The sequence below is a fragment of the Sparus aurata genome, chromosome 1 (genome assembly GCF_900880675.1).
Source record: "Sparus aurata chromosome 1, fSpaAur1.1, whole genome shotgun sequence".
Lineage (NCBI taxonomy): Eukaryota > Metazoa > Chordata > Actinopteri > Spariformes > Sparidae > Sparus > Sparus aurata.
Window position 1 is genome coordinate 14,558,332 of NC_044187.1, and position 22,572 is coordinate 14,580,903.

Consider the following 22,572-nt stretch of genomic DNA (forward strand, 5'->3'; position numbering starts at 1 on the left):
TGTTTCATCGTCTGTGTTCTGATGTAGAACGTCCTGTTGTTTTCTCAAAGGTCTTTTGTCTTGCAGGTACCTTATTAAAGCAAAGCTTGTGTCCTTGTTGATATAATTTACCACACATCTAAGCTGTGCATATGGAGTGTGTGATTAAACAAAAGAGAGAGCATGGAAGGTAAGTGAATGGAGGAGCACAGGTAAACTAAAGGTTACCAGTTTCTATCAGTGCTCAATTAGGCAGTAATGTACTATAACAGTCATATAATAGATGCAGCAGCTTACTATACTAAAAGTACAAAAAGTGGATGTTAGATTTATGAGTCCTCCTCCTTGGTACACTTTGATATTTTTATTTTGTTGTTTCTACAGCATCTTATTTTTTATCATTCAGTTCAATTCAAACCTTTTCTTTAAGCCTCAGAATTGAGGTTTCTCTCATTTGCTGTAAATAATTTCTGATTGTTTTGGAGTAAATTGAATTCCATGACAGTAGCTTTAAAAGAGAGACAGGACGAGAGTGACGGAGCTGACCTCCATCAACCTTTGCTGCACTGCACTTCACAAGAGTTTGAAGTCTGGCCAGTTATGCTTCTTCATGGAAGGAGGACCTCATATTCTCTGGTGTGCTGAAGAAACCCTGTGGCCGTCCCTCATTAGAAATTGCCTGTCAAAAGACAGTTTGCAGCTTGGAAAATAAAACCCTACTGTGGTTAACTGTCCCACTGTTGCTCAGTCATGGAAAAAGTTTCTGTTATGAAATGCTGACTGACTTTGTCTCCCTTTATACTTCTGTGTTGCAATGCGTATGCATGTGCCAAATAAAGATGTTTGTAGTTTGAGAGAGAGACAACATGGTTATGTGTATATGAAATAACAGGTATCAGTAAAAAATAAGACATAACAATAATTGTATATTAAGCTAAGTAAAAAATAGCTTTGTGATGTAACAGTTGAATAAAAAGCTTGTTCTGCTTGTTGCTTCGCAGGCTGTGAGATTTTCCAGCCATATGAAAATGAAATGGGCATCAAACAAAGCTATATACATATATATATATATATATATATATATATATATATATATATATATATATATATATATACATATGGTTTTTCAGATACACAACATTAATGTTCCAGTCTATGACCTGCTCAGAGAGGGTTTAACTCACACACATCCCCTCCAGTTGAAGGTCGTTGCTGGCAGGTGAAAAGAAAAGCATGGTGACAACATGTGTCATGGAGGCATGACTGTCCACGTGTTCCTCAGGCTACCACTAGAGCTGGCAGTGACTGCTCTGGGACTGCAGTACAAAGGGAATTGGAGATTCTAGAAAAGTATGAATGTTACTTTGGCTGATGTAATACTGTGTGTCATCTGTTAGAGACCTTTGAATCCACCTCTGCATGTGTCCTTTCTCTCTGAAAATTTAGTCACTATTGTTTGTGCGCTGTCTTTGCAACTATATTCATTTTTTGGACTTTCTTGGATACATAATGTTAAATATTTAGTTCATTCAAGTCTCATACCTATGTCTGCATCAGATGTTGGTTAAACTGTATTTAACTTGATGATCTGCCCTCTGCTTCTCCTGGGCTAATTAAAAAGGAGCAGTGAAAGCCCAAATGGATTTGGCTTTCATTATTTGGTTTGACAGCTCCGGATTAAAACATATCTCAAAAGTTTCCATCCCCTGCCCCTGAGTGGAAGCATGGCAATTTACCATCACACCCGGACTGTTTTATCGCTAATAATATTCACAGTACACAGAACTGTCATTGTTGAAAACACTCACTGACTCTACCAGTGTAATTATCCCCAATCACCACAGATTGATATGCTTTCCTGCATATTATCAAGTACATTAAAAGAAAGATTATTGGCTGTGATGGAAATCATATGCCCTGCACGTGAACCAGAGGATGCAGGATGACAATTTTCTGCTGCTCTGTGTGTGGAAGTGATATGGTATGTATTCTATATAATGTGATGATTGTGGTGATGGTGAAGATGCCAGTGACATGGATCATTTGGCAACACTCACACATGCCCTCTCTCTCAGTTTGTTCAAGCATGTGTGCCCCCTGTGTGTTCTAGACCCCTCCATGCCTGACTTGTCTTCCTATTGCAATAAGCTATGCTGTGTTAAGCTGTATTGTACTGTGGAGTATCCTGAGTGCTTGTGTCAAGAAGGCTTGTATGCATTGCTTCAATCCTTTGCGCCATGCAAATAATTGTGTTCCTGACTGATGTCCCATGCATTTTTCATATCAGAGCTTGACTATGAGCAATGGGTAAAAAGTTTTTTTTTCCCTCCCAGAATCTCCTGCTGCCACAGCACCGTACGCTGTTTCTCACCTCCCCACACCCTCTACCTTCACCTCATGCTTATCCCTCTACACGCACATTTCCAGCCTCTATCATTGAAATCAATGGAATTGATTCTCCTGGGGTTAATGGATTTTGCTGCCAAGGTGAGGAGGATGCACTTTAATCATGGCAGATCTTAAATATTTTATCAGGGAGAGCCAAAGGTTCAGAGCTGGAGCTGGCTATGTAGAGGCAGGAATGAGAGAGCTGGGAGAGAGGTTCACTGTGCATCTCAGCACTCTGGTCGAGCAATGGGCCAAATGTTGCAACAAAATGGTATCAGGAAGAGGATGACAGGATGGGTTCTTGTGTTCGTAGACAAACAAAGTGATGCAATTGAGTTTTTTTACTTGATAAGAATGCAATGTCAGTCTGCATTGGGTTTACAGAGAGGATGAGTTTATCTGGGAAAAATTTGATTTTATAATGTTTTTTTGGGGGGGGGGGTTTTGCATAGCTTTAGGATGGATAATTAGCCGTCATAACCAGTTGGAGGATTGAGGTTTGATGGAAATGCACTCAGCTATAAAATGTCTCATTTGTTTGAGTAAATATATAATAGAATATGACTTGAATGGCTACATCTAATTTCAAACAAGGAAATAAAAATGTCTACCTGAGTCAGCCAGTGCAGTTTTCACCTCTGTGATACCCTCTACCACTGCTCCACTCAGGAGGGATTCCCTACTAATTCCTGCCGATTTCTCTTCAAAGGGGATGAGCTATGTGTCCTCATTCCCCTTCACCTCAGCACAAACACTCTGCGTAAGTCTATGCGCTCCTGGTGTCCACCTTTATGTGGCACCGCTTTTTTTTTTTTTTTTTTTTCATTTCTGGGCCAGCTGCATTGACTGTGTCTGCCTTTTTTGCATTTATTATGCCAATACTGTGTTCACCAAACAGCATCTTTTTTTCTTGTCTCAAGCTTCACAGCAAGAACTTAGATTTCACACTGTGGGAAATCTCTGCATTTCACACAGTGGGTGTTTCACTGATTATTTGTAGGCAAAAGATGTACCACATTTCAAGGTGATTGTGATTTATAAAGGAAAATCAGCGTAAGATGCACCTGAAACTGCAACATTTCTCATCATTTTTACTTTGATATGTGCCAAATGTTTCCCTGTTCAGTGATGGCAGTGTTTAGTCTAGAGATTTCACACCTTAAAGGTCTTGTTGATAATATTTCTATGTAGAGGGCACATTTAAAAAAGCAATGCAGAATTTAGGTACAGGATAAAAGTATTTCTATTCCTTTAAAACATTATTACTGAATGATGTGATACAATAATTTGTCATTTCCAAAAAGATTTTTTTTTATCTACGTGAAAGAATTCTGACAGTTGGTTCCAGTTTCTTTTAGAGGTTATCAACCAATAATGTAACACCGTTGGAGTCACTTGGTATCTGTGTTTCGTCAGCATCTTTGTAGTTGCCAGTTTAGCGGGGTGCGCCCAGCATATTTACACAGACAGCTAACATTAGCTAGTGTTAGAAACATTAGGTACAACAAATTGGCACTCACTTGAGGGAGCAGCAGCTTCGAACAACAGCGGTGTTGTGACATGAATGCAATGGTAGGTTGGAGATGGAATACCACATTCAGTGGCCAAAAGTTATCAACACCTTTAAAGGTGGAAACTAGAATATGTGTGACTCTGAAACCTGCGTGGAACACAAGAAAAGTGAAGAGAGTGGAAAACTGGCTGGGTAACATTTCATACACTTTATGTGAATATTGATGACTCCTTGTAGCAATCCAAGCCAGCACCATTGTCTTCAAGGGACTTGAAGCATTAATAACATATTTTATTCCAAATCTTTTGTAGTGCTGTAGGTGTCAGGATGACATATCCTTAATTTTTTGTTATATTCGACTTCTTTTTTGTATTGTTTTGTATTACACCTAAAAACCCAGTTCTTTGATTTTGAAATCCAAATAAAGTATGCTTTTAAATAGTGTCAAGTTATAAAAAGTTAAATGGAAGGCCCTTTTGTTTCATTTGGCCCCCATTTTGTGTCCTATGCACTATGGTAACTTATGGTGTCAGCAGTCATTTCTTTTCACATTCCAGTGTTTAACTTTTACTGAAAATAGATGAGTGAAGTCAAATGTATGTTATATAGCACATTTAAAACAACATGAGCTTACCAAAGTGCTTTACAAACAATGACAAATGAAAATGTGGTCAACAGAACAGACAATAAAAGATCACGTATAAACCCAGAGTTCAAGATACACTACCTAAGCAATGTAAATTTGTCACAACCATTATGAGAGCCCATTGAGGAGTAGCAGCTTAAGTTTTATCAAAAGCCAAAGAAAAAAGGTTTGTGTTGAGCTGTGCTTTGAACGGCTCAATAGATGTGGCTGATCTGATGTGGTGGGGCAGATTGTTCCACAGGATGGGGCCTGCAAAAGCGGTCACACTTGAGTTCCCTCCGAGCCTGAGGGACAATCAGAAATGAGTGCAGAGGACCTGAGTGGTCAATGCGGGGTGTAGGGAATTAAAAGGCCAGATAAATAAGAGCGAGCCATGGAGTGCTTTAAAAATATTCAGAATAGCAAAACTTTAGAATGAACTCTAAATAAATTGGACTGCTCTAAATACATAGTACTAACCGCTCCAGTTCCACACACCGCCCTACACACCCCTTCCAATTATGAGCAGTCACTAGTGCAGTGATAAGGACGAGAGCCCTCGAATGAACCACAAAACCAAGATGGAGGTACGGCTATTAGGAATCAAATCATCTTTTCAAACATTAACCCCTGCACCTCCCCAAAGCCCTCATCTTTGCTGTAATTAAAAATGTGCTAGTCTAATTCATCATTTGAACAGTAGATCACTTCAGCTTTGCAACTTTGGAATGAATTTGTCCACAGTCGACACAAGGGAAGGGCCTTAATGAAGGGTTCTCATCACAGGTCATTTAGCCATCACAGATTTTAAATTAAAATTCAGGATGAGTGAAAACGTAAAATAAATGAAAAAGCAGACAATACAATAGTCAATGTTCAGACCGACAACCCATCACTCATTTCAGAGAGAATTTATGATCTAGATATAGAAAACCAATAGCAGTATTTGAGAGTGTTACAGAGTATTTACTGAGTCTGACAAGCTGTCATATATGTTTGTGCGCCTTTGGTATCAATACATACACAGCCAATTATCTAAAGCACAGGCACAAAAGACCAATCACTATTTATGTATATTTTGAAATATTTGTATAATTTACATCAATTTGGCTTTATTCTACTGCTCGTACTGCAATCAAACTAAAATTATTTCTGCACAATAATTAACAAGTTGTCCCAACCAAAGAGCAGACATGTTTTTTGTAAGATAAATCCCATAAAAATGAATGAAAACCACAAATGTACTTAGTTTTGTGCATATGAGTAAAGATAAAATGCATACACATTTTTCATTGATATGGCCTAGGGTCTCAGTTTCCACTGAGAAATAGTGTTTCCCATTGTGAATGTCATTACGTAACAAATGTTAGATCAGCCCCAATATCATCACTTAATATAATTAGTAATGCCTCTACAGTGGTACAATTGATACAGCATTACTAATATTTAATCAAGGTTAATAAGCCCAGGTCTGAAGAAATGAATTGCTCTGTATTATTAATGTGAAATGTGCATTGTTTGGTGCTTTAATAATTTGTAGAATCTTTTCAGATTTCTTCGGGTTGACACAAGAAAAAATGCTGTGTAAGACTGTCCTCTGCTTGCTTCTTTTTCTTCTCCTGTGTTATGTTTGAGCCTAAAAATAGACGTAAACCGACTCTCTTTCAAGTGTTTTAGAAAAATGCTGTGTTTTAATCCTTTTTTCACCAATGACATAACAAAAATGGAGATAAGAAATCAAAAACAACACTGCAGTTTAGAATTTACTTTGAATATTTTCTGTCAAAGAAGATTTAAAAAAGCATCTTACCACCTTTGATCAAAAAGTTTTGAGCATATACGAACTATCAGAAATAAACACGGGAATGCGAGACTCAGGAGATCGTACAGTTGGATCAAAAAAGCCTTTACCTCCAAAACAAGGTTCAGTACACAGAAAGGCAGTCAAACAAGCAGCAATCCAAAGAGGACGAGGCAAAAGGGTCAGTTCAAAGAACACAAGAAAGGATCTAAGAACCAGAGAACACAAGGAACTAAGGGTGTAAAGCATGAGACGAGGGGCGAAGACAAACTGGCACAGAGGACTGGGAGAACACAGACTAAACCCACGCAGGAGGCAGGAATAATTGGGCACAGGTGAAGCACATCAGGGCGAGGCAGACTTTCACAAAGGCGGGAATTACACAAGGGCAGGGAGTAGGGATCTGAGACGAGTGGAGAGGTGAGCAACACAAAATAAAACCAGAAGTATTGCAACAAAAATGTGAAATAAAGAAAACATAATCTAGGATGCAGGAGCAGACACAAAATAAAAACACTGACCATTCTAATGTTTTTAGGTTTACTGGAAACTGGATGTGGATATTTGTAAAATTCCTTCAAAATAAAAGCGAAGTAATGACCCTCATAGCACACATCTCTTTAAACAATAAAATGAGCTCTGCCATGTTCTTTTGACCAGTTGCTTTACCATCATCTCGATTTTTATTTCTTACAGTGCATGTGTCTTTATACAAAAAATGTGAACTGCACCTCTTTTGATGTCAATTCTAACTGGAGTGTAGATGAAAGCCTAAAATGTTTTAGACTTGATGAACACACAACCTCCTACATCCTCTCTAAACCTGACAAGTTTAATCCCATCTCTTGAAGTCTGCAACAGCTCTTTATATTGCTGCTTCAGTCATATGGCCTTTTGGAATTTTGCACATTTATATTTGGAAAAATGTGTTCAAAATAATAAATTGTCCACACTCATGGAAAAAAAAAAAGAGCTATTTGTCCAGCCCTACTTTTAAGACGACACGGTACGTATGATAGGGCTGCTCGATTATGGCAAAAATCATAATCACGATTATTTTGATTGATATTGTAATCTCGATTATTAAAGACGATTATTCATTGATTTGAGAACAAGCCCTTATTGAACTTTGAACTCTGGTATTTCTTTTAACACAATAAGTTTGACCTGAAAAACAAGAAAAATGCAAATAAATAACAGAAAAATATATCAGTGAAATGAATTAAATAATATGTAAAAATAAAAAGTAAACACTATCGCGGTGCGGCTCGACCATAGGTCCGTTGTGGTGGCAAAATACAATGCTGTTGACACTTCTCTTGTAAACTTTTCCGCGACATTCGTTATAAAAGGCAGGCAGCGCAATTCTGCTGATATGGTGACGTGATGATAACACATACCGCTTGTCCAGTGTGTTAATCAGTTTATTGAACCCCGGGTCTCTAATGGTGTTGATAGGGCACATGTCTTTGGCATCACGTATGTGATGGCATCTGTTATTTCTTTATGCCTGAGGGAGCTGTGTGGATATGCGGTGGCATTGTAACATGTGTCCTTAATTGAGGACTGTGTGGCGGTGGCAGGAGTCGAGGAGCTTTTCATTTTTGAGTTTTTTTGTTCCTTCACTGCTTGGTCATGTATTACTCTGTGTGTGGAATTTAAATGGTTAAATAAATTGGTCGTGTTCCCTTGAGGTGCAGACACGGTCGCGCGACATATCTTGCACAATATCTTCGTTTGTTCCGATTTAGACTCCTCGAAACCGAGGTGTTTCAACACCACAGGATTCGCTTTACCTTATTCCCGACCAAAGGCTGCATTTCTGCCATGTTCTACCGTCTTCTTCTACATGTTTTTTCAAAACACGCAATGGCAATACGCGTGGCTGAAAGCGAAAATGTTCAGGCGGGGGCGGTGCGGAGTGCACAGGTGGGAATGGAAGGGTTCGCTGCATTTACCACACAAGACACGGCGTGCGACAGAATGATCGTTTTATTGCGATTATCTTGTTTTCATGATCGAGGGAAGCCAAAATCGAAATTGAAATTGAAATTCAATTAATCGCCCAGCCCTAACGTATGATATTCAAAATATTGATTTTAGTTGTTTGGTTGCTTTAAAGTTAAACAGAGAGATTTTGCAGAGTGCACTCTGTCTTCGTCTTCTGTCGGGACCAGATGAGTCACTGTATTTCATTATGGCTAAATATGACACATCATAATGAATGCAGTTTCATGTTCTAGCTTAATTGACAGTGGTAAAGTAGCTTAGTCATAATTGCTGCACTTCCTATTCAGCAGAAGGTTTGAAGAATAAGACATCTGCACCCTGAGACAACACTGCAGACAGCAACATTGGAAATAGAAACGTTAAATTAAATATCATTTTAATCACAAAGGGAACGTCACACCAGGCCACGTTCATAATGTATTCTTCCTCTTTTATTCATATTCATTCATAACTGTTTTGAATCATTTTAGGGTTCAGAAAATAGATACCCCTTAACTAGATGTGATTCAACCGACATCATGTTGAAGGATTATAATATATATAGTGTAGTATGTCGTAAATTATTCTAATTCATTTGGTTGAAACTCTTCCTCTTGTATTAGAGTTGCATTTTGAAGTAGAATTGTGCACAAAGAGATGTGACTTTTGAGAACCTGCACTTATGGAGCATGGATTTATATGATTTGTTTTATTTTCTGGTATCTTTAAAGAAGAAAAAGCAATGGTGTTTGCACCTGGGTTAAATGCAGGAAAGAGTAACGCTGTCGCACTGTGGACGTATACCCTGAGTACCTCATTAACTTAGCTCCAGCATCAGAAGCTCTGCCTTACCCCAAGACTTAATAATGAGTTATGTGGAGCCTCATAGATGCAGTTTAAAGATGATATATGTTGTGTCAAACATGTTGCCCCATGAGGAGTAAGCTGAGCCGACACACATGAATGCTCGGTGTAAGCGAGTAATTGCCAAGGTTTGACCAGCACAACTTGTCTACGCTTAGTGTTAGTTAGTTTAATGGATAGTAGATACTAAATGGGCATTAAAACAATTCATGTTACTATGCACATCAACATTGAAGTCAACCATACTCATTTCCTGATCAGTTTTTGGCATCTTTTGTAAAGAAAAACCCCCATACCTTACATTCTCTGCTGACTCATTAAAATCTTCAAAAGATATTTTTCCATTAAGAAAGCAGACCCAGGTGGAAGAAAACTTTAGGCAGAACTTTTGTGTCCATGCAAGGCTGTGGGATACCTTCTTAAAAAGCAGTCTTTTATATGTTTATACATTGGATGTCAAGGTTTTTCAGTTACTAGCGACCTCACCTAAGTGTGAAGAAGAGTAATGGTTGAGTGCCAGGCTGAATATTACAAGTCTCCAACAGAGTCACGGCAGCCCACACCTCTTATAGTCTTCTCATCTCTCCCTCCTGCTGGAAACGATGGAAAGTCATGTGTGCTGGGAGGGATGGTTTCCATATGAAAAGGCAGGCGAAGACAGCTTGTCTTTGGCTAAGACCCTCACAGCATGCAGGATCGCATGATAAGTCATGGCAGGGGTCAGCAGTCATTTAAAAATGATATTATATTTACAGTAAGTACATTTATTTGCACTATTGTTGTGAGATATGATGTTTACATCAAACAAAGAAAACCTGATCCAGCAGATCATTTCTGTCCCAACTGAGTTAACTCAGCAGCTGAAAGTGAACACTGTAGTTTTCCTACTCTGCTGGAGATAGAAATGAATGACAGTGGTGACAATTTAATTTATTACAGTATCAATATATTGATTATATTTGTTATTCTTTAAATATATCCATGAATGACAGTCTAGCACACGACCAAAATTGTTCACAGCTTCCAATGTCCGTTACGTTTTCATGGCTTTTCCACTGGCAAAGCTGAGTCAAACCCTGACACACTGTTTTGCTTTTCCAATACTAGTCTTACTGTGGAAACTTAGCTTAGCTGCTCCTGAGATACACCTTTTCCAGAGTAGTACCAAAGCACACCCACCCCACCACCAAGAGGCCTGAGGGTGTGACTACTTTCTCCTTCCTGAACAAGCGTTTGTTGCGAAACTCATCTCATGTCTATGCAGGAAACCTGAGAGAAAGGTGTCTTTTAAAATCTCTGTGTGTTTAGCTCTCAGTTCTTTTGTAGCTTCTGACTCTCTGTAGTCTGAAGTTTAGTTTCTCTCCAGTGTCCCTGTGCGTGCTCTGAGATATCTGCTGTATTTTACCGCTTCATCATGTTTGCTGTCAGCTGTTTCAGGATTTGTGTTAAGTTACTGCTGGTGAAAAACCCAACAATTCAATTTTTGATAACTGAATGACGGGACTGTAATTGTGAAGGATTTATAGAAAATGCCAAAGCCCAAGCAGAGCCTTGCTGGACTACCTTGATTGTTTGATTCTTTGCTTGAATTTATCATCATGACGTAAGTGTTGATCACACAGTTTAATGACATCATCCATCATCAGTCCACCATGACACCATCAGCATTTAGATTTAGATCTAGTATCATATTTTCTTTTGTTATGGAGCTCCGTCTGCCACAAGATATGAAACCTCACAGGAATAAAAAGGTTCAGTTTAGGGTAAAACCCTATTTGCTTTTTAATGTCCCCATTATCAACTAAATACATTTATAAATATATTATATTTTCCTAAAATGTTCCTTTTCTCCCTCCTCCACCCTAACGCCAACCTTTGCCATAGTTACAAGTTACAAGATAAAGTATGGTTAGTTATGTTTTTTGGATTGTGTGAATGATGAACGCAGTTTTACTGTAGGCTCAGAAGCACATTTTTTATCTTTTAATTCAAACTCACTTTCCTTAGAAGTTAATGACTCACTGAATTAGTTTTACAAATAATTCTTACTTTAGAAGTTATAGCCAGTCATATCTTATTTTCTCTATTACAATTTAATCATAGCGTTGGCAAATGTTTTGAAATAGTGTAATTTGATTTAATTAGTACATCTATTCCTGCAAAAGTATGCTCAGTTTGTTTTATTGTTAATTTATACAAATCCAACAAGGCTGTCAAAGACACTGATAGTGTAATTAGCTGCTTCCTCTGTAAATCAGATGGCAATTACACGCAAATTATACGCTCAAACTGAATGAAAAGGGCAGAGCAAATGCATATATGGCCAATGTTAGCAAAGGGTGCTTAAGCTTAAGTTTGGCGTCTTAGAATCAGAATCAGAATCAGAATCAGAAATACTTTAATAATCCCAGGGGGAAATTATTTCAAGATTATTTAAAAATGATTAATAAACACTTTATTACTTAAAGTGTACGTTTAAAGTCTTGTGTTTTCCATTTCATCTTGTTTGGCAAACAATAAATGAGGGACCCGATATAGAGGTTGCTAGAATAATAGTTTTTCAGTCATGCTGTTTCTCTACTGAAAAATTGTCTCAATTTTGATCACAGGGTGATATGTCTGGGTTTGACTGTTTGTTGGTGCTCTTTCACCAATATGATCAAGAGGATGCAAAACACTGGCCAGCATTAGCAACCTATCTGCCATTAGTATCATTAGCATTCACAGGCCAGTCCATTTATACAGTATTGGGCACTGCAACACAATGACTGAACAGTTTTATCCTCGTGTAGCCCAGCAGGGGCAAACCTGCACGCTGCCAGTCTGTAATTACCCGTCAGTAGCTTAACTAATCTGGATTGCATTGTGTAATGCTTCTGTGAGCCAGCTGCAGTGAGAGACATGCCCTACCCTAAGAATGGGCCAGACAACAACAGGGGCACATGGAGCGGTGTATGCCTGCTGTCATTCTCTGACAGCAGGCATACACAGCTGACAGAGTGCAGGATCAGGGGACTGCTCCTCTCAGCTGTCTCCGTGCGCTACCCTCAACACCAGGCTGGCATGCACGAGCTAAGAGTTGGCAGATTCATGAACGTGACTTAGTGCCATGCATTTAAATACAAATCGCCTTTTAAAAATGTGTAAGGGAATGCAGTGAAAATAGACACTATGCTTGATTTTTGTTTGATTTTTTTTGTGTGTGTATTTATTTATATTTATGTTTGGAAGACATCCTGCTGGCCTGGTATGAGGCTCTCGCTTTGCAGCATCACCACTGTGCCTCAGATGCAGATGACAGCCATGAATTGGAATCAGCCGATGTTTCTTGCTACAATATCCTTACTCCTTCCCTTATCCCCAGCTCTCGCCTTGTCCTGCAGGTGGCCTGACCTTTCCAAATAAAACTCATCCCTCTGCTGATCCCTTCTCGCAAAGCTCTAACGTGCAGCAATGTTGCACGTTCCTTTGACACACAAGACAAAGACTGAAGCGTTATTTTAATCTGTTATCTATAGAATGGAGGAATTTGTCTGCATCACATGTTTTGTGGATGGATCAGTCCTCTAATCTGCTTGGCTTTGTAGCCCAACACGGCTATTGAAGAGTGTTCCAAGAGGCCGTTTGAAAGAAGGCCAAACCTGAGGTTTGTCTATTTAAACATACAGCAGCTCCTGACACATGAGCCAGTGGTGTGGAGAATGAGAGGAGGCAGGAGATTTCAGAGAGCAGGTGTGAGATTTATGGTTTGTGGCTGACTTAATGCTGTGCACATTACCAGGTGACAGTGTATATGTTGTATAACATAAGATTTATATGGCAGTGGTCTGGAGGGAGATTTGATGATGGCATTACTCTTAAGATTTAATCCTCCTGATTCCTAATCCTGAATCATTTCCCTGGCTACCTGGACTCAATATGTAGATTTATTGCAGTTGTAAGTGTGGAAAGGCATTTATGTAAAAGTTTCTTGCTTTGCGATCATTTACTTTCTCAGAGGAAGTTTATAAGTCTATACCATTTATAAAGTTGTATTTACTGTAAGTAGGACATCAGTTGTCACCAACTATTAGATGTTAAATCCTGTTCATTTTTAACAGCAAAGATGTCCCAGACCCTAACCAAATACTGATAACTAAATCTGTAGACAGGCTTTCTGTCAAATATGTTTCCTGATCATAGAAGTATTATAGGAATACTACAGGCAGCAGTGTGTCTCTATGATCCTCTCAATCTCCCCCAACTTCTCCTTACTACTTGTCATTTTGATGATGATAGTGCCACTACTCTATGGAGTGTGTTTGCTCCAAGTTGGTACAGAGTTGAGTATTTGTAGTGTACAGTTTAGAGAATATTATTGATCCAAGAGAAAAATGTGCATTTACAAATCTGTCTGCTACTTCAGCACCAGAGACAGTGACATGGATCAATAAACAGCTCACTTCAGGGGCCTATTTAAACATTTTCAAACTGGTTTGATATGAGAGCTAAGACCGGACCCTATTATTGAATTGCACCACTAAATGTCACACAAGAGTCAGCTGCCCCTAAGATCACCTACTCAGTAATAGATAAGTCAGTGTGTTCCAGTGGTTTGTGGAAGACTTAAGTGAAAGTATGTGGCAGCTACCAGAAGGAAATTGTAAATTGTTCTATAAAACAATAATCATTTTGGACCTCTGTACAAAATCTACAATGCTAGAGCACCCAAAAAGTCAAAAGCCAAAAGTTGGCAGGATCAATCACAACCAGATCAGGTAAAAGTCATTGAGTTAGTTTTGATGCTGTCCACATTTATTGTCAACAATATTTTGGATGTTGTGCCCAAGCCTTATAAAAACCCTGTTAGTAGTATGCCGATTAACAGGGCGCAAAAATAACAAGATTTGTATTCCACCGGCCAAATGTCTAGGCAATGTTTAAAATTTACCAGCCACTTCATAGTTACAATTGTCTTGGCTTTTTTTTTTTTTTGGCTGCCACTTGTTCTTTTTACCAGAATTTGGCTGGAGGCTGGAGCTACTTGGATAAGAGTTGAGCTTCACTTGTTTAGATGTTCTAAGATTGCCACCGTACATAGAACAACTCCTTTTGAAATTGATAATCTTATCTGCAATGCCAAACATTACAATTTTATCCCAGTAGTGGTGAGAAAGTAAAAATAGCAAAGCTGTGTCTTGATTTTACATCCAATCAACTATTTTGTTTTATGGAGAGCATTACAGCCTCAAGGGACTGCTAGCGAGGCTATAGATTTGTTTTCTCATTAAAAGCACTGGTACACTGTTTGCTTTGGAAGCTTGGTGTGATCTGGTTTGATTTACAGTGTGGGTTTTCCAGCCATAAAAATTCTCATTACATATTGTATGCTCCTCAGTCATGGTTTGCATATTCTGAATGCACACTTTCTTCCTAGGACTGTGAATGGTAAATGTGATCTCCAGACCTGTCTATGGATCACATTTGATATTCAATCCTATGGTTACATAAAGGTCCAGTGTGTAGGATTTAGGGGGATTTAGGGGCAGAATGTGTATATGTATGAATATAATATTGATAATTATGTTTTCACTAGCGTATAAACACCTGAATTGATCATTATTATGAGCCCTTTGTTATCTTCAGAGGGAGCAGGTTATCCTCCACATAGTTTGTCACATTCTACCCTTATGTTTTTACTGTAGCCCAGTTTTGACAAACCAGACACTAGGTCTAGGAGGGCCTTTTTGTGTACCTTTTATTTTGTGAAGCTGGAAAACTAAGCTAAGCATAGGATTGGATGCATTGATAGCAGTGCTAGTATATCTCAACCTGTCCTCTTTAAGCAAATCATTGGCTCACTTGCATCTACAATTAGCAAAGCATTTAGCTCAATTAGCCTACCGAAAACACAATTCTAATTTCTTTTCCTGATGCTGGCAACTGCCCTTAGTATGACCACCTTAGACCTGTGCAGTGGGGAACAAAGAGGAGAAATGAGAAAACATATATCAGTTTGTGTTCACTTTAGGCACAAGTTGGCTTGTGTCCCAGCTCTAAACTCATTTAAAGTTGATATTGAATATTTCCATAAAGTTGATACATCAGATATCTCTGTCTATCACTAATGGTGTTATCCTAAAGAGGGTTTTCGCATGCCACAACTGATTTAGGACAACATTGCTTCGCTGGTTGTATTAGAGAATCAGGCAACACACCTCATAACTGATTGTTGGATCCCTGTGTTCACTGAGAATTGCTGTTTCTTTGGTCTTACAAGCCAAAAAAGACAATTCAAGCACATAAAGCACCTGGCTGTACAGAACTTTGTGTAACAGTGGGGGGGTTAGATCAGTATTGACCTTTCCTGATGGACATTATGTTAGTTATGGAGGAACAATCCTGATGAAGAAATATCCAGACAATCTGCTGCGGGTAATGAAAGTACCCCTGCTGTGTCTGTAAGAATGATCCATGGATGTTGGCACTGTACTGTGTGTGTCTCTGGCAGCCGAGTAATTCAGAAACATTGTAGAAACAGCTAATCCATATCTATTCTGTACTTTCAACATTGCTGGTCCTCTCGGGGAGATTGAGTGCCCAAAGCCATTCCGTTTCTACTGTGTCTGAGGCACTGCTAGCATAGCTGGAGTCCTTCCCTGTCAGAGAGACTGTTGTAAGTGAAGAAAAGGAAAAAGAATCACTTTGCAGCCTCTCCAGCACTTGTGCTATAAAAACTTATTTATGGGAGTAAATTTGTAATCAAAGCACAACTGGAGATTAACGATTACTCTAGCCCAGGCCAAGCGAGGGAGCCAGTTCCACACTGACAGTCTGGACTCCAAAGGGTGAGAGTTTAGCAAACACTGCGCAGATCTTAATGGGCAATAGTGGAAGGAGCATTAAATAGTTTGTGTGAGGTTAAGAGTACATTTTCCTGCTTAACTGTCTCTTTGTCATATACTTCTGCAAGTTGAATATATGCTGAATCACTGATGAGGAAAAAAGTGTGTTTTAATCCATCTGTTTTTATGCACATTTAAAATTTTGCATAAAGGTTTTTTGTTTTTTTTTCACCTATGGCTGTTGTGGAATCAATTGAGGTTCAACAAAAGGGTTAAATTGAAAACAGACTTGGTGAATAAAACATGACGCACATGAAACATGTGACTTCAGTGTTCACTGAAGCTTCTTCTGCAATGGAGTGACAAAAAACATCAGCAGACCAAAACAGACTTGTAGGGTAGACTGTAACGTCCCATCCCACTGTAACATTTCATCCTAGTCATAATATATACAGTTCTGCAAACCACCGTTTCACTCACCTTGCGAATTGACAGATGTACAACAGTACTTACAGCAAGACCCAATCAGTGTTTAAGTCTTCTAAGCTGAAGAAAAAGATTTCACCAATCATAGCACCGTATTCAAACCCACGTGCCTTAACTTACCTACGAAACAAGACTTCAGATTCGCAAATTTACAGCAATATCGCAGTATTACTGTTTATTTCCCCCTCCCACGTGTCTACCCACTTTATGTCTCGTTTTCTTTTGTTCATGTTGATCATGGTTCCACGATTTGCTGTTTTAACTAGTGTGAGTATGTTCTCCTGCACTGTAAGGTGTCCTTGGGTGTCTTGAAAGGCGCCTCCAAATAAAATGTATTGTTATTAATATTATTATTATTATTATTATTATTATTATTATTATTATTATTATTATTGTTAGCAACACTCTTGATTCTATCTGTCTGGTTCTTCCTGCTCAGTCTGGCAGCCTCTTTCATCAAGTGAGGACTGTTCTTTGATCTCCGCTAAACAGATTGGGGTGTGTGTTTGGAAAGTTAAGTTAAGTTAACGATCGATGCCAAGACAAGATTTTAAAAAGGCCCTTGGGCTGAATTATATCTAAATTATTAAAGACCGCAACGTTCATGTTAGCTGGAGTATGGACAGTAATGTGGAGAGTTTTACCATTTTCTCAGTGAAACATGGTAAGAGAATGTGGCTTTGTCAAACAAAGAACACCCAGTGTGAGGAGAGACCTTCCAACTTCAGTCATAATGTGAAAGGGCAAAGTGATTTCACATGCTATCTTTTTTCTCAAATTGTGAGGACTGTACAGTATAAGATGTTCATCCTTACGTGACAGTTGGGTTTATGTTTAGTAGTTAACCAAGGCCATAATCTTTTTTATTTTTTTTATCATGTATTTCTTGGCTAAGCAGTATTCATGTGACTATACATTATATTCAAAGAGTTATGGATTGTTGTAGTCAGTCCCACTGCTGATATTGGCCATGAAGTGAACTTTTCATAGTGAAACTTCAATGAAAGAGATGGGTGACAAGATCAGCAAACTTGTTTTTTCAGTAATGTATTCTGCTGAAGTCTGACTAAAGATAATAAGTGAAGAGGCAAGGTGCGTGTCAATCAAATCAAGTAGATATCAAGTGTTTTTAGTTCAAAACCAAGTTTTTTTCCGCCATTCAGCAAGGAAACACAGTCTGTGGAAACCAAAGAAGGAAGAATTTCGTACTGAAAAGACTTTTACTTTGTGTTTCTCACAGGAGTGCAAATTTTCATACCCGTATTTATTATTTATTAGCACCAACACACTGCCACACCGCTTACAATTACACTGTTCACAGTGTCAAATGTTATGTATACACAAGGTTTATGAGTCTATTTCTATTTCTTACCTCTTTATTATATTGTTTATTTTTATTGTTTATTGCAATATTACTGTCCTTTGGCTGCTGTGACAAAGAAGCGTCCCCATTTTTGGGACAAATTAAGAAATTCTGATTCTAATTCCGTAAGATAAAACTGAAAACAATGTGAATTTACACCTTAAGTATATCCATGTGCGAATGCAGACTTTTTAGCATCTTGATTAAAAAAACAAAAAGTTTTTTTCTTTTTGAATATCAGTGTTGGTCTGGGTCAGTGGGTTGATGTGAAGAATGTAGACTTTCTAGTTACAAACCCTGTCAGATCCACATCCTCATTCCCCAAGCAACTGAGTGAATCCATCTTACAAGAAACTGGAATTCAGCAACTGGGATATCAGTCAGCAGCAGTGCAGTAAAAAGAGGATGTTGTAACCTGACATGACATCACATGATGAGAAATCAATAGCCTCATCTCTCCACATTCTCTGAGACGAAAAGGAGTGAAAAGGAAAAGATGGGGGTGGGATGGGCGGGTAGACATTTTTAATGTGATGAGGATTCATGAGGACCTTGACAGACATTGATCGTCGGTCTCATTAGACCAGATGACACAGTTGAATACAAATAGTGTACAGAAAGACAGCATATTCTGATACATTTTTATATATGGCACACCTTGAAATACGAATACGCACTACACATACCATTTCTTTTATCTTGCTTTGTGAAGAAGCTGTAAGTTTTATTGACAGTTTTTCAGGTCTACTTTAATTTAACATTTGCACCCCCATATGTGCATTTAAAGGATTATAAGTCACTGTTCTTACTCCTCCTGTCTATACTGTCTGCAAAGAGCTTCATTGTTAAAGCTCTTTCAACATAAGCAAAATTTTTGGGGGGGTTTTTCAATGAATTTAAAGTTAAAATGAGGCTTCATATCCTTGATTAATAGCAGCTACGCTAATATGCTGCTTTTAGCCATTTCCATTAGAATATTTGTTATGCACATTTTGAAGTACAGCATTAGATAAGGTTGATATTAAACAGCATCATTAGAAAAAACGCCTAATGGGGGGTGGAAAAAGTCTTTACTAATAAGGTCTGATGATCAACTTTTTTTTGGTCTCATCATCTTCCCAGATATTCCCACAATAATTCCCACATTCAGTCATAGATAGCCATAGTAACAGACTGCTGTTCTGTCTGCTGAGTTAGTATTTCATTAGCAGTAATTATCGAAACTGTACATGTCAACTCTGAAATTCAACCTGCTCTGTTCAATGAGTGAAGTAGTTACCAAACAGGCTGCCTGCTGCCTGCAAAAGGAAGCATCTACTGGTAGAAGGAACTATAAACACTATGGACTACTTCTTTGGCACTGCTAGTTGAACTCATTGATTTGTATTCTAGCTCTCCAAAGTAAAACCAAAATCTTTACAAAACATTGTAATATTTATGACCTTTTAGGCAACACGCTCGCCAAATTGTCTTACCAGATGTGTGCAGTGGCTTTTTTCTTTGCAGTTTCAGAAATGTATTTATGACAAAACATGTTGAAGTCGAAGAAAGGGCGGCCAGCTAAGGGAATTGTTGAGAAGTTGAATAATTTGATGGTTGATACATTCAGCATGCTAATTCTTGTAACCACTAGTAAAACATTAATGCACAACAGACGGTATAAATGCAATAAAACAAACTGGAAATCTACGTGTTACGCATGTAAATAAATAGATCTATAATCGTCATGCAGGAACTTAAGAGCTTGGTGCCAGCATGGCAGAAGTGCCTTGACGAGTGTCCCTGACTCATCTTTGGCCACAGTGTGTATTTAAACCATGCGATTGGGCTGTCTCTCGCTGGGGTTTTTACTGCACTTCAGCTGTGTAACCCTGGCAGAGGCAACATACACCCCAGAGTGAATGGTGAATCAAGCTATTGGCTGTCTTCAGTTAATACTGTGAAGGAGTGTATCACAAACTCTAATGGGCCTGAAGTGCTATTGGAATGGGTAAATGTGAGGATCTATTCTCCCGGCTTTGTGGCAGAATAGCTAAAAAGGGCATGTTTATTTTCTTCTCCTCTCCTCAGTGTACTTGTACTATTCTCCATCTCCAGTGCATTGTCTATTGATTTTCTTCAGCCCCCTCCATCAGTCAGGCTTTAATAAGACAACACATGTCGCCTTTAAAAGAAACGTATTAGAATGTTAATGGTTCACTCCACAGATCTGCTCGCCTCTCTGCTGTGTTGTGTGCGTTGGCGCAAACACACGCACGCGATTGTGATTTTATGTGTGTATGTGCCACCACATTTTCATTAAAGCAGAAGAGGCCAACATTCATCTTGATGGTTTTAGGGAGTAAAGGGGGTGGAAAACAAGGAAAATGTGGCAATAGGGGGATAAGGGAATAAGGATGGAAAGAGAAGCAGAAAGTGAAGAAGAAACCTCCTCGTGCAGAGTGGATTCATCTTCTGTCTTATTGCTCCTGTGGGGACCAATTTATCTTCATTTAGGTTTTTGGCACCAACCCCAATCCCGACCAGCCGCCTCAAGAAATGGAGATGAGCCCAACGTGGCTTTTTAGATCTTGTAACTTGGACCTAGGGTTTGACCAGTACTGTTTTTTGAAGGGCAGAATATGTTGTTTGGTAAATTGGTAATCTAAAAACTTAACACATAACACAGAAAGAAATACGAACCCAATCTTTCATAACCTGCATAATTAACATGGCAGGTCCCCAAAGGGTTCATTAAACTGGCAAAAGACACTTTTAAAGACAGTAAATACTGATTGCACTGTGTGATGGCTGTAGAAATGTGTCACCATCCATGAATAGATTGATTACCTCTAAACCTCACTTTCACTGTGCTATTCAGCCTGTTCTGCTGAAATGAAGGATGAATTGCTGCACACAGGAAGTGTCTACGCCATTGCACAACCAAAACAGGAAGAGGCATTGTTTTCCCAAGTAGCTCTGCCTAGGTTGATTACCAAGGAAACAAAAGTAAAAAAGCCCGCTGATGGAGGAGGCAAAGAAGGCAAAAAGCGCAACTGGATGGGCATTCACTCAATGGAGAGCACCAGTGTTGTGTCAAAGTTTGTTCAAGCAAAACAGGCATTCTTTGTACTAAGCCCATGAGATCAGTAAGTAACAAATTGGAATTCTTACAGTTGTTTTTTGCATTCGACAGTGGACAAGCCGTTAGCAGTAGCCATGTTGTTACTATTGCCTTCGTAGAAGCGGTACCAACAGTTATATGACAGGGAAACGTCGGGAGAGGGCAATCTAAAAAGTTGTCTGTTGGCACTTTAATGAGTTTTAATGAGGTTTTCAATGTGTTCAATGCCTTTCTTCATAGAGGGTTTTAATACATTATTTTTTCATAAATATTTTACCAATGCAATCAGTGATACTCATTATATTCTCCATCTCAAGGAGCATGCAGGGTCGTAGGTAGTTAGCAGATCAGACATTGACAGGAGCCTGACCATTGAAGGCTTTAAAAACGTGCAGTAAAATCTTTAAATCAATTACAAACAGTGAGGGGCAGCAGGGACATAACGTTTTCTATCAGCTTCAGTCTTTGGATGTTGCTCCTGCTGATAGCAGAATAAAGTGCATTGTAGTAATCAAGTCTGGAGGAGATAAACACACGGATGACCTTTTCTAGATTTGGGGAAGAAAGCTGTGACCTGATCAAGTGTTTCGGTTGGACAAAGCAGGATTGCACCATTTTAGTCACCTCAGCATCAAAAGACAACACAAAAATAACACACAGGTTAACTGATTACATCCTCACATGGTGACAATTTGATGTTTTTGTAGCTCATATATGCAGGGTCTGTGAAAACTACCTTTTTTGTTCTGTCTTCACGTTGATTGATGCTGCATTTCTTCGTATTTCATAATACATTTTGGAGGTGTTTACCTCCTTTAGGAGTTTGAGTCTGCTACCTTTTGTGTCTTTATTGAGCTTAAGCTGAGACCACAACAGCCTCTCCATTCAGCAGGGTATAAATTAACATTGATTTTATATATGGTCTTAGTGTAGCATCATGGCCTTCATGGCCAACAATAACAATAACCTTCACTGTATGAATGGGTGGACAGGCAGCAAGGGGAGCACATAAAAACACAGAAGAAGAGAGCTGCATTATTCTGCCAGTGTAGTTCTTCATTACAAGTAATTGCTGATTAGAAAAAAGATCTTTTGTCATGTCCTTTTGTAAGTCTTTGCAGTTTTTTGTTTTTTTTTGCAGATGCAGATGCATTTTGCTTAAATAACAGAAGAAACATCTATTATCATTTTAACTTCTTCTATTTAACCTGTTGATTTAACCCTGTAGGGAAGTTGACATGTTGGGTTTTAATCAGCAGTTAAAAATCACAAGCTGCATGATGCTGGTATTAACCGTATGGAGCTCAGCAGTCAGATGCTTCTTAATTGTTTTTCTTCTCAAAAAGGGGAAGGGAAGGGGTGGTGGACTGGCAAGGGAGGCTGGAAGGGAAGAGGGAGATGCATGTCAGAAATCAGAAGGACCCCTGCTGCCATGTCTGGATGCAGCATTGGCTGCGCAGTAAGAGGAGAAAAAGAAAGAGAGAGGAGACAGTGTCTTTCTGACTGTGTTGTGCTGTGCAGTCGGGTCTAGGTGCCCTACTGACAGCCCAAGATTGATGGATAGAGCTGTGTATCGTACATAACATCAATTCTGTCCTGCTTTCTCTTTCATTCTGAATCTCACTCCCTCATCTCTC

At 38.8% G+C, this 22,572-nt stretch overlaps 1 protein-coding gene across 2 annotated transcripts in view; it reads left to right on the top strand.

Annotated features, from left to right (window-relative positions):
• inpp4b (inositol polyphosphate-4-phosphatase type II B) overlaps window positions 1-22,572 on the top strand; it is a 231,750-nt gene that overhangs the window by 62,641 nt on the left and 146,537 nt on the right. The window lies entirely within an intron of this gene.